General features: G+C 36.4%; 1 long non-coding RNA gene across 1 annotated transcript; it reads right to left on the reverse strand.

Moving 5' to 3' along the window:
* Positions 1 to 5,245: 5,245 nt before the first annotated feature.
* On the reverse strand, positions 5,246 to 12,970 carry LOC141378164 (uncharacterized). The gene is made up of 4 exons (XR_015511050.1): positions 11,151 to 12,970; positions 10,855 to 10,981; positions 9,935 to 9,994; positions 5,246 to 5,498 (listed from the first exon to the last, which is right to left on the reverse strand). It is a non-coding gene; the product is annotated as an uncharacterized LOC141378164 (long non-coding RNA).

Here is a 12,970-nt window from a genome sequence, read left to right on the forward strand (position 1 = left end):
CTTTGTTTTAACAAACTTTTGTACTAAAATACATTTTTTTGTATTTTATTTTTAACAGCATTGTCTGGAAAGGCTATGGATAATTCTAATGGAAACTTCTCTTATCTGATTCATAAATAAGTTACTATTTTAGTATAGTATTTACATGTTTGTTTCCAATCAATATCAGAAGTTTGTAACTCATTTGGAACTCAGTTGCATTAAGAAAGTAAAAGAAGACTATTATTTTGTTTAAAGACTATATTTTCCTACCATTGTAATAAAAGGGGCTTACGGAGCAACAACAGAATAATAGAACTAAATAGAATTAATAGAATTGCAATAATAGAATAGCTCCAGATGATATGGCATCCAAAACAATAGCAAATTTGGTCACAATAAGGTTTCATTATTCCTGTATTTATAAACATGAACTAATAATGAATGATATGACAGTGTACATTTTATTAAAAGCAAAACTCAATGTTTACTAATGGATGGCGTCATGGTGGCAGTGGGTAGCACGATCGCCTCACAGCAAGAAGGTCACTGGTTGGAGCCACATATGGGTCAGGTGATGTTTCTGTGTGGAGTTTGCATGTGCTCGCCGCGTTCGTGTGGGTTTCCTCCGGGTGCTCCAGTTTCCCCCACATGTCCAAAGACATGCGGTACAGGTGAATTGGGTAAACTAAAATGTCTGTAGCGTATGTGTGTGAATGAGTGTGTTATGGATGTTTCCCAGTGATGGACTGCAGCTGGCACCTACATGCTGGATAAATTGGCAGTTCATTCCACGGTGGAGATACTAGATTAATAAAGGGACTAAGCCGAAAAAAAAGAATGAATGCATTATTAAGTTGTACGCTTGTTAACATTAGTTAATGCATTGTGAGTTAACATGAACTAACAATAGATGACTGTATTGTTGTTCACTAACATTAACCTAACGTTAAACAATTACTGTAATAAATGTATTGTTCATTATTTGTTCATTTTAGTGAATGTATTACCTAAGATTAACAAATACAACCTTATTGTAAAGTGTTTTAGATTCTTTAGAGGTGATGGAAATATATTATAGTTTAAGAGAGTCTTCATGGTTTAATAAATGGCCATTCAATAACTGATTGAAAAAAATATTTGCTTGAATTTCTGTTTACTTCACCTCCTTACGATGTAGTTCAGGGGTTCTCAAACTGTGGTACGCAGGCTTCCTTCTAGTGTTACGCGGAAAAATCGCTGAATAACTGAATAAAAATTAACAATTTTAACCCTTTGATGCGTACGATAACAATGTGATCAGGAAATTGATTTTAATAGGCTAAACTTTTTATTTTATTTAAAATTTTCTAATGTTTGTTATGTATTGTATCTTTTCAGGCTACTTTCCTCCCCATACTTGTAAGGATTGTTGGGGCATATCTTGTATTTTTATATAAAAATGTTGACAGATATAGTTTAATCACTTGCTTCTCTGACACACATAGCCTACTATAACGAGCAGTAAGCTGATCTAATTTCTAATTTGAATATGTAAATCCAAAAATATGAAAAAACAAGTTAACATTAAGATTTCAAAGATATACGAATAAGGCATATATACATTCAACCTATAATTCAAAATTTATCAAACAGATTTACATATGAATATTTTGACATACGGTATAACCTATATTTTTGAGGTCCAAGAAACATTTTCAGTTTTGGATGAATAGGCTACTTTATGATAACACTTTACATTTAAGTACAGCAGTTTTCTTTTAACATTTTTAGAACAGTGTCATTTTTAATTAACTTTAAAAATCACATTTTGATTTTAACTTTGACGTTTTATTTATCTTTATTTTACCTGTAAGTATGTTATTGTTCAAACTATTCATTATGTTTAAAGTGGCTTACAATAAAAAAAATATTCATAATACTAAGAATTAATCTGCCTTGTTTGTGAACTCTGCAGAGCTGTAGACGCTTAATTAGGCCTACTATGTATTTCAATACCAGTCATTATGGTGGTACTTGGAGAGACATTTTTTTCTGAGGTGGTACTTAGTGAAAAAAGTTTGAGAACCACTGATGTAGAAGAATGGAACACTGAGAACTGAAGCAATTGAGCCCTCTAGTGAAAGTCATATGGAATTACACTGTTAGAAGCGTCATCTGCTTATGAAAAGCTGCAGTACAGACGAAATAATGTACAGTATACGGCTTCAGACCTGGAGATAGTTGTGGACTTCAGGAGTGCTTTACACATACTTACAAGGCCGGATTAACCAATGGGCATTATGGGCACAGGCCCAGGGGCCTATCCGCACTTAGATTTTGCCTACACTTCATCACGAGGAAGACAAGTGTGAATCATTAATAAGTGTGTGTATTATGGAGGACTCAAATTCCTACAACTGGATTGGAGAGGTGTTATATCCAAATAATGCGCATTATAAGTTTGTAGAAATTTTCCATTAAAAATACCCTTAAATATAAATTTTAGTACTGCTTTAGAGAACTTGAACAAGTATAAAAAAATCCATTAATTTCCCCTAGGTGTATTAGTATTTTTGTTTTTCAAAGTGTGCTTTAAATGCTTTAAAAATAAGTTAAATCTTTGTAGACTAGAAATATATGTACTGTATATCATTTATTTTGAAAATGTGGGCAATACATTATAAATTAATTTAACAAATATATATTAATCTTATTTTTTAATTAAACTATGAGGTGCAGCTATAGGGGGTCTTCAAGACATTTTGCCCAGGGGCCTCTAAATTATTAATCTGGGCCTGCCCACTTAGCATAACTTCATTTAGGTTTCAAAGCTCCAGCATCTCTCAGGTCCTGAGGTGGGGAAATCACATTGTAAAAAAGGCCCAGCAGAGGTCGCACTTCCTTCTGCAGCTGAGGAATTTCAACCTACCACAGGAACTTCTAACACAGTTTACTCGGCTCTCAGTTCTCTGTTCTTCAATTACTGTCTGCTTCAGGTCAGCCAATAAATCAGGGCATGCTGAGAGTATTATTGGTGTGCACCTTCCCATCCATGGTTGGGCAAAAATAAAATAAAAATACCAAATACCTTAAGTTTAAGTATATCAAAATGCACAACAAAATAAAACAGCCATAACATGTATTAAAATATAATACTGTTGTTTTGTATTTTAAAAATACTACAAATACTTTTACAAAGGAGCACGACATTTCATCAATAGGCCAATTCGATCAATCCCTTGCCATTAAACTGACTGTTTGATAGCAACAGCTTTTCTTTGAAGAACTTTTAACTTTGCCACCACATTCACTTCTACTCCTACTATATAAGTTTAAATAGAATAGTACATTAGTAATATTCTCGTTGAGTTTTGTCCTGTCTCGAAGATGATCCCTTACTGTTTAAACCCATTTATTGCAAATATTAGTACCATATCTGTTGATTGTGTTTCCTCTCTTTCTGTGCCAGTAAAATCATCATCTCTGTTCAAGATTTTTGTTTTTTATTTTTTTTCACAAATCTATTCTTTGCTATTTAACCTGATTTGGGTAAACTTCTAAAAACCGAGTTATTTGTTTTTGAAAATAAACTATATATAAAATAAACTACATATAAATAAACTCTATATATCAGAATTATTAGCCCCCCTGAATTATTTTTTCCCCAATTTCTTAACATAATAGTTTTAATAACGGATTTATTTTATCTTTGCCATGAAGACAGCAAATAATATTTTACTAGATGTTTTTAAGACACTTCTATACAGCTTAAAGTGACATTAGGATAATTAGCCAAGTTATTGTATAATAATGATTTGTTCTGTAGACTATCAAGAGAAAAAAATTGCTTAAAGGGGCTAATAATTTTGTCCTTAAAATGGTGTTTAAAAAATTAAAAACTGTTTTTATTCTAGCCACAATAAAACAAATAAGACTTTGTCCAGAAGAAAAAATATCATCAGACATGTTGTGAAAATTTCCCCTGCAACAGAAATATCAATAATGCAATTATTTAATTGAAAGAATTGAACATTTTAAGACTTAGCCTACCGATAAATGCGTTGCGGGTCCAGTTCAAAATGCAGCTGATCTGCGTTGCCTGGTGAAGGTGTTGTTTGCGAGTCGAGTCGGCTCAGTTTGATGAATCGGCTCCCATGAAATGAATCATAAGAGTCGAATCCCACCTGAAACCGATTGCTTTTTGTATAACAACGTAAGACGACTATCTGACTGATTACCATTTCATTGTTCTGCTCGTTCACACGCAGTTCAAACACCAGCTGTAGTACATTAATCGCATGTTAATGAGTTTAAACTTTTGAACACTTGTGATACAACAAATCCCCGAACAAATTCAATCTCATGCGAGTACTGAACAGAACCAATGCAAATGGCAATATTTTTTTTCTTTACCAGCAAATATGACTTGTCATATTATATATGACATATAGCCTATCTAATTTTAACTATAAGAATAAAGTATTTTAAAATGTCCCTTAACAATTGACCCTTCGCTAAGCCCCGCCCTCCTCAGTTACTGTTGGTACGCCTGTCAAGCTGCTCCAATGTGTATGCGCCAGTGTCAGACATTGCCAGGGATATAATTAGTCATTTTTGGCAACAAGTGAGATATCCGAGAAAGCCAGACAAAAAAAAAGAACTGCAGTATTACAGTGGTATATTTACCACATACGCAACCGATTAGAATTTAATCAAATTTGAAGCCAGCTTAGCCTAGCCGCCTCATACGCTGACCATTCAACAGCTTTCATACACAGCAGGAGAGGTGAAATTTAAAAATGTTATAATAATAACAAATTAAACCGTGATTTCTCTTTTTTTTAGCCAAAAAACCTGATAGACTAGTTGTTGTGCAATGAAGTAAAGCGTTACTAACCAATGAGGAAACACCCCAGCAAAACATTTGGACGTCCGATTACGTTGAAAAGATGTCCCTCCGTCACGTCCTGTCATAGTTGAAAAGTAGTTCCAAAATGAAAATCCAACTGACATCTTTTACGTCATCTGGCCGTGAATCGCACGTCTTTTCTACACGGTCCCTGCATGTCAAAATATGTCATCTTCTGGCAGTTTGTGCCATATCTGGTTGTTTATAAAACATGTAGCTGCATAATTTAAGTGTTTTAATAGCCTAATTATACATATAAAATAATCAAACTTAAAATTTAATGCTGTGAAATACAATCAGGTCCGATTTCAGTCCAGTTATACATAAACATCTTTATAACGTAATCATGTGTACATCATAAATATTACATTGTTTGAGGAAATTATTTATTGTGCATATCAGTTGTTTTAACATAGTAACAGATTTACATCACTGTTAAACAGACACATATAATAAGTGTAAATCAATAAAATAACAACAACAAAACAAAAATATGGACAACACAAGTGAAATGTTTTTACAGTCTTATTTATTCCTCCAGCTCTTCCTGGAAGGTGTTCGCTGTGTTCCTCCATTGCTGCATCTTTTTCTGTGTCTGTAGCATCTGGACCTCATCTCTTCACAGCATCTGAGGGAGGAGAATATGATTTTGTATGATCCTACAACTAAAAACCTACAATATATCAAGAATTACTCTCATGAATGAACAGCATGTGCAGAGTAGTATCTAATGTCCATACATACACATTCCCTACCACTCATGATTTTACCACTGTCCATATCCACATATTTACCCATATCCACAGGTTTGTGACAAGCAAAGACTGGTCATTCATGGATTACACTGAAATTATAATTGAATTGAATATTTTCAGTCTGGCTTACAGCCTGAGCCTGTACAAACATTTTAAAACATCTGAACATTAAAACAGGCAAGTCTATATGGAGATACACAATGCTGAATAACAGATGAAATCTATTAAATAATATCAAAGCCTGGGTTAATTGTTGGGGTAGTAAATATATTTTCCTGAAATATTATGCAGAAATAATCAAACAATGCAAGATAAATATGTATGTAACGACGGGAGGAGTGACAGAGACAACTGGAGGAAACAGGAAAACACGGGTAAACAAGGCTAAGGTCTAAACACGGGAAACATTACAGGGAAAACGCTTTGTAATGCTACTGATACAGCTAACAAGACTCGGCACACTGGATCGGTAAATGAGTGGCTTATGTAGGGTGTGTAATCAGTCTCTGACAAGGCTCAGCTGGTGAGAATGTAATCAATCTTGATGAGTGAGCATGTGTGAGTGTAACCGCAGAGCATGTATGAATATGTAGTCCAGGGGAAGGCGGAAGTGTAGTCCTTAGTGTTTGTGTGAGAACCAGCGATCTCTGAAGAGCGATCGCTGGTTATGTGACAATGTACATGCTTATGACATTTTTAAGCAGACTCGGACAAAACATCCACCAACTCTGTACAGTTGCTGAACCTAAATGTGAAACCAAAATCACAGTCAGAGCAATCCAGACAGACAGACAGAGAGAGAGACACATTCTGTCACTTTTCAAACTTACACAGACTCAATTCTTCTCTTTAGCTTTGATGGACAATTCACAGGGTCTTGCTCTCAGAATCCAGTCTCTACAGAACATGTAGACCTGCTGGAGTCCACATTGGCAACTGACCCTTCACTATGGCACATGCGAAAACCGCCACCAACCAATAGTGGCTTAGCAACCGTAGCTAAGCGTAAGAGCTCTGTCAAGCTTTCGAGCAAGGGAAATAAGCCAAAGCTGTCACGTTTTAGCGTGATCAAAACAAGAAACAAAAAGGTGCGGATCCAAGTGCAGATTATTTATATACAGTGCAACCAACAAGGTGATAAGAATATAAAGTAACAAATAAACGACAAAACCATAAACTAAATCAGAGATGAGGCTCAGGAATAACAAACTCAAACAACTAAACCTAATTAGAAAACAGACAAGACAAATAACACACGAACTAAACTAAGGCAAAATACTAGAACAAGGTCAGGAACAACAACTCGGAATATCAGACTTACTGGGAACAAGAAAGACAAACGACGCAATGACAAACTGTGGTGAAATGGTTGTATAAATAGTCCAGATAATTAACGGTAACACAAAACAGATGTGATGACAGGTCAGTGTAGGTGTTCTGGTGTATGCGCGTGGACTGTATGAACTTGTAGTCTTTTGGGCGCTGTAGTAAGTTTTTAGAGCCTGTGAACTACAGCGCCCTCCGGTGGTCACTGACCGTCATGACAAAAGCGTTGTGCAAATGGATTTTGCAAATCTGACACCCGGTCTCCTAAAACTTTGAACAGGGTGGTGGATTTTTCCCATTTTCAAAACCTAAAACCCAAGAGGAGAAATGAACTGAGTTAAGCTGGTTTTGTTTCGATATTCCTGACACAGTCAGTGATGGCAATAACTGGCATACCTCTTACCCTAAACAGATCTAAACTGTGTTTCCTACAAAAATACAAAACAGGTTATGTTTCACAGCTTTCTTTTTCCCCCGCTTGAAATTATGAGCACTGCTCCGTTTAAACCTTCACCATAGTAGTCATATTAATAGCGAATGAGTTATTGATCCGGAAAATAGGAATCTGCGAATCTGTTGCTAACTTTACTGAACTTCATATTTCCATAGGTTTCAAGCTACAAATATTTGAAATTACAAATCAACAGAACAAAACAGAGATGTGATCAACTGAGCACTTACGATCAATATACTTCATTCGCACCTGTCTTTCTGACATTTATAAAGAGCACACAAACATACTGACAGTAATATGTAACTCACTGTACATTGTTAAGGGTCAATAATATTTGGAACAAATCCATCAGTTTTCCCTTTCTGGCTGCTCTTTCTATGAATGAATGATGTAGAAGCACTGTCCATGCGTGTTTCCTCGTCAGTTAGTAACCCTATATTTCATTGCACAACAATTAGTCTATCAGGCTTTTTGGCTATAACTAGAGAAAACACAGTTAATTAGTTATTATTAGATTACTTTTTAAATTCCTCCACTCCTGCTGTGCATGAACTAAGCTGTTGAATGGTCAGCGTATGAGGTGGCTAGGCTAAGCTAGCTTCAATTTTGATTGAATTATTCTGTAATCTGTCGCCTATTATGTCGTGATACTCCTGTAATGCAGTCCTGGCTTTCTCAGATATCTCACCTGTTCACCAAAAATGACTAATTATATACCAAATGTCTGACACCGGCGCATACACACATTGAAAAAGACTTGCCACATACGAAAGTAACCAAGAAGGGCGGGGCTTAGCAAAGGGTCAAATACTGTAACAGAGCAGCAGCCTAACATCAGGTTTATGATGATGTTAACTTTTCTAGCTGCAATTACTTACTAAAGCTTTTATCAGGATAAGCAGTTATACTATCACAATGTTCACTACAGGAATAAAAACTACTTGTGTATTGATATATTTTATACAAATGTTTAAAATGTAATTGCAAATGGATTATAAAATGCAGCTGGTAGCACTTTAAAATGATGTCTAATTTTGTTAAAAATCAACAGTGAGAAACATGCATATTTATTACAGTTACTATATTAATGTTACTTAGAAAACAATTTAAAGGGCCATGAAACCCCCTCGTTTCAGCAGGGTGTTTTCACACCTCTACTTTGGAAAAAGTCAGAAAAGTGGGTGTGTCCAGCTTTGTTTAGGGGGGAGTGTCGGAGGAAGAAAAGAGGGATGGTGTGGGAGTGTCTATTTGGACGCGCTGAGTTTCAGAGTCAAATTATACACACACAGGGGACAAAGTGAGTGTTTACGTGGACATCTGTAGTCGAATTATTTGCCAAATTATTAAATGGTGGACTTTAACTGCAGTTTGGCTCTTTCATTCAGGGAATTCATTCATGTCCCTCGCGACAAGCGAGATATTTGAGTCGAGGAACTGCTCTAAGCGTGTATTTTTCATGCAATGTTTGATACCGCACGCCGAATGAGAGATAAAAAAACTCAGCATTTCCCAGAAACTTAGATGCACACGGCAGGTAGCGTCAGACAGCCGCGTGTGTTATTCCGGTCACAAAATGCGGTGAAAATCCTACACAAGGATAAAAGTTTGGTTGTAGTGCTAACATCTGTACACTTGGTGCAATAGTTTGTTCGATACAAACAAACTGAATAAACAAAGAGCACTGGTCGCTCACTTGCCAAATCTGTAGAGACAGGACAATCCACAGCAACTAGAGCCGTGTCTTTATTAAGAGGAGACTACAAGCGAATCCGGATCTCAGCGTTTGTAGATGAGAACAGCTCTCAGGTAAACAATAATCCACACACGTGACTCCAGCTGTGCTCTCACAGAGAGAAATTGAAAACAAAACTTAACTGCAGCAAACTATGAAAGCAACACTTCACGCTTGTTTTGCCAACACAACGTGGTGTCTCTGTCGTCTAAACACTATGACAGTAATGAATATTAATGAAGTTGCACAATAGAGCGCGCTGATTGGTTTGAACCAAGCCTTACTCATGCATTAATGCAACACACTGTAAGACGTAATAAGACACACTCTGGCAAAGACGTCCAGTCTGCACGCTGGAATACACGCTATTATGTCATGACCGTGACGCAGCTTCAAAAATTCGTTTCAAACCGGAAGTACGAATTTGCTTGAAATAACGCAAAAACAACCAATTTACACTTTTTAGCGAAATATATGTGTCCTAATAGTGTTTTTAGCAGTGTGGGACACATATACGACTGTCAACAGCTCAAAAAATGTGTTTTGGTGTTTCGTGATCCTTTAATACATGTATTATCTTATAATGAATAATACTACTATACTTTTTCAAATAATATCTCATGCACATCACAGGCCAGGTTAACATGAAAATATGTGTGAAAATAAAGAGCAGGCTAAGTATTCCAGAATGTGGTGAAATTGTGTTTTTGAGCATTGTCTGACACTGCAGGCATAGTTTGCAAACATGAACTCATAAATTCTGAAATAGACTTTTAAGGATTCAATAAGTTTCTCACCTACACTGGCGTGTCCTCAGGTTGTGGGATGACAAAGGATCATTTGCACTGGAGACAATTCTACATAGACAAACAAAACAACAGTGAACGGTAATAATGAAATTATTTAATGAACAGCAAATACATAAATGTAATGCCTTTCAGTGGTTCTCAAACTTTTTTCCTCAAGTACGACCTCAGAAAAAAAATGTCTCTCCAAGTACCACCAAAATGAGCAGTACTGAAATACAATAGTATAGTAGGCCCAGTAAAGCAGCTATACCTCTGCACAGTTTAAAAAAAAAAAAAAACGTGACAGATTACCTTAGAAATATAGGCTATATGTTATATTTGGCATATTATATAGATCATTTTTGATAATTTTTTTTTAATGTGTGTAGCATGTACATGACATATTTCATTCCTCTGCGTACAACTAGTGGTACACGTACCACAGTTTGAGAACCACTGCCTTATATAAATCTGCCAGTCGGCCTGGAGAAAGAGTCTTGAATTCTGCCTGACAGATGACTGACTGTTATTGACCCTGCAAGACAAAATTGAACCTTAATGCAGTTTATTTAATTATAAAAACTATTTTACAGGAGCAGTTTAAAGAAAGTGGTAAGATTTTAACTGTTAAATCTCCACATGAGCTAATAACACCTACTTACATATATTTAACATGTTAACTGTAAAAATATTAAGTAGATAACTTTTTTTAGATTCAGATTCATAAGTTTAGCTCTTATTGTTAATGACAGCCTTTTAATATTGGCTAAACAGAATCATTAATATTGGTATTGTAGTAAATGCTAGAGACATGTCTACAATATAATGATATGTATAGCCTTTTGTTAGGATTTCTAACAAATTGGTGCATTATTATTACTATTAAGATGTTTCATTTCTACAGTATTTTACTCCTGTAAAAAACTCACCTGAAATGGTCATTTGCAGCTCTGTCTGAACACACAGCAGGCTGGGCAGAGATAGTTGGAAAACATGTTGACTAGCTGTCCATGAGGACCAGTGTACAGAGCCCTGATAAACTGCGCAATCTGCGCCCTGTAATAACATCAAATATTGCTTAAACTCGACTTGCTTTTAGCATAACGGCTAATTTTAGCCTAATCAAAACAACTCCACATTGCTGTTGATAATGTTCAACATTTATTTCAGTTCCTTTATGTAAAACTCAATAATATTAATGTACAAATGAACAAACTGTACTTACACGGTAGCAGATTTGTGATGGTTGTCCAACTTTTCGCCGTGCCCTCATGTTCTCGTGGTGCTGGACAAACCTGGAAGAAATTTTAAAACTGCGCTCTAGAATCCCGCGAGTTTAAGTTAGTCATATTGCGAGATTTGTTAGCAATTGGTGCAAAAATAGAAATAAAATTGCATTATGGTTTTAAAAACAATGACTTTACAATCACTTATGCGCACAGGGCACTTTATGAATGTAAATGGTCAGTTGGCAAGATGTAAATAAAAGTGATTTCTGTATTTCATAAAGAAAAATAATATCTGTTTTTAATGAGTTTAGATGCTTAAAGTCTGTCCACGACCTCTTAAAACCCACTTGGGACACATATATATTAATTACTGCAATATATACCCAGATGTAAGTGCAATACTTTTGAATATTTCATAATTTCAGCAAGGGTAATGATAGATTATAAATGCACGTGTAAAGGATTCAATTTGTGGACCACACGCACGTCGCTTTCAGACCATCAGTACACCATTGATGCCGTCGCAGTGCGACCACTTTTGGCCAGGGAGAGCACGTGACAGTCCGACCAATGTTTGCTGGGTACAGTCGGGTAATTTCTTTTGGGAAGCGGATGTTAAATAAATGGACCCTCTGCCATCATGCTCAGATCCTGCTGCTGTCTGAGGTGAAAATCAAACACCACTAGCTGTGTCAGTAAGTCCCTTGTGAGTCGGATCTGTCCTCTCTCTTTCACATAGACAATGGCATCGTTCAGCGCTTTACTATGGTCGCTCACCAGATGCACCACAACTATGAAGACAGATTCCTTTTTCATGGTGCTCCCAGAACAGCTCACCTATCGATTGTAATCATCGATTAGAGAGTGATCCAATATGTCCTTAGCAGGATTCCAACTTCTCTTTGGACCGTAACCGTCCCAGTCCACCAAGTACTGGAAACCTCGCTCCCTCTTACTCATTCATCAAAGAATAAGGTTGAGCCAATCTAAAAAGGCAGTCATACACTGGATCCACAAGGGCTGCAATGGGAGCATTGTTCACCTTAATATAATCAAAAGTGCTGCAGATAAATGTGACCACACACACACACTCCTGCATTGAGCGTTTCCGTGTCTCTTCTCTTGCTATGAACTCTTGCTGTAAACGGTTCAACAGATTTCGCCTGAACACTTCTGAGCCTCTGCCTGAACTACAGCATAACACATGCGGCCAGCATCTTTACAGAATGACAGGTCTTTCAATGAATGTTATACAACAGCATTAGACAGCTTCTCCAAGTTTACTGTCTTGGGATCATAATTCGCTGTTTAAGCATAGTCTGAGTTTCCATATCAAGAGCCATCGATGCTGAATCCATGCTTTTCGGAATTAGCAATAATCTATAAACGAAAACACAGACAAACAATAAACAAATAAATTAAATTGATAATTTAGATTACATGACAACAATACAGACGCTATCACTCACCTACATCGGCCCTTTGAAATTGCTGTGCTGAAATGTTTGACGGTTTGCAACTTTGAACAAATGCTAACTTCACTATGAACTTCTTTTATTTCAAAAAGATCACGAAATTGCAATTGTATTCATCGCCGTCTTACTTCAAAGATCCACACGGAATCCTCTTTCAACCTTTTCTCTGAAGAACTTAAAAAGGTTTTTGATCGAGCGGCTTCTTACCCGGAGAAGCGACGGAAGTTCTCGCAGAGCTCCGCCAGGGGAATCAGAGTGTGGCAGATTACTCAAGAGAGTTCCTGACCTTTGCCACGGAATGCGGTTGGAATAAGGAGGCGCAATGGGACATGTTCCTTCAT

This window comes from Danio rerio, chromosome 16 (genome assembly GCF_052040795.2).
Source record: "Danio rerio strain M-AB ecotype USA chromosome 16, GRCz13ab, whole genome shotgun sequence".
In the NCBI taxonomy this organism is placed as follows: domain Eukaryota; kingdom Metazoa; phylum Chordata; class Actinopteri; order Cypriniformes; family Danionidae; genus Danio; species Danio rerio.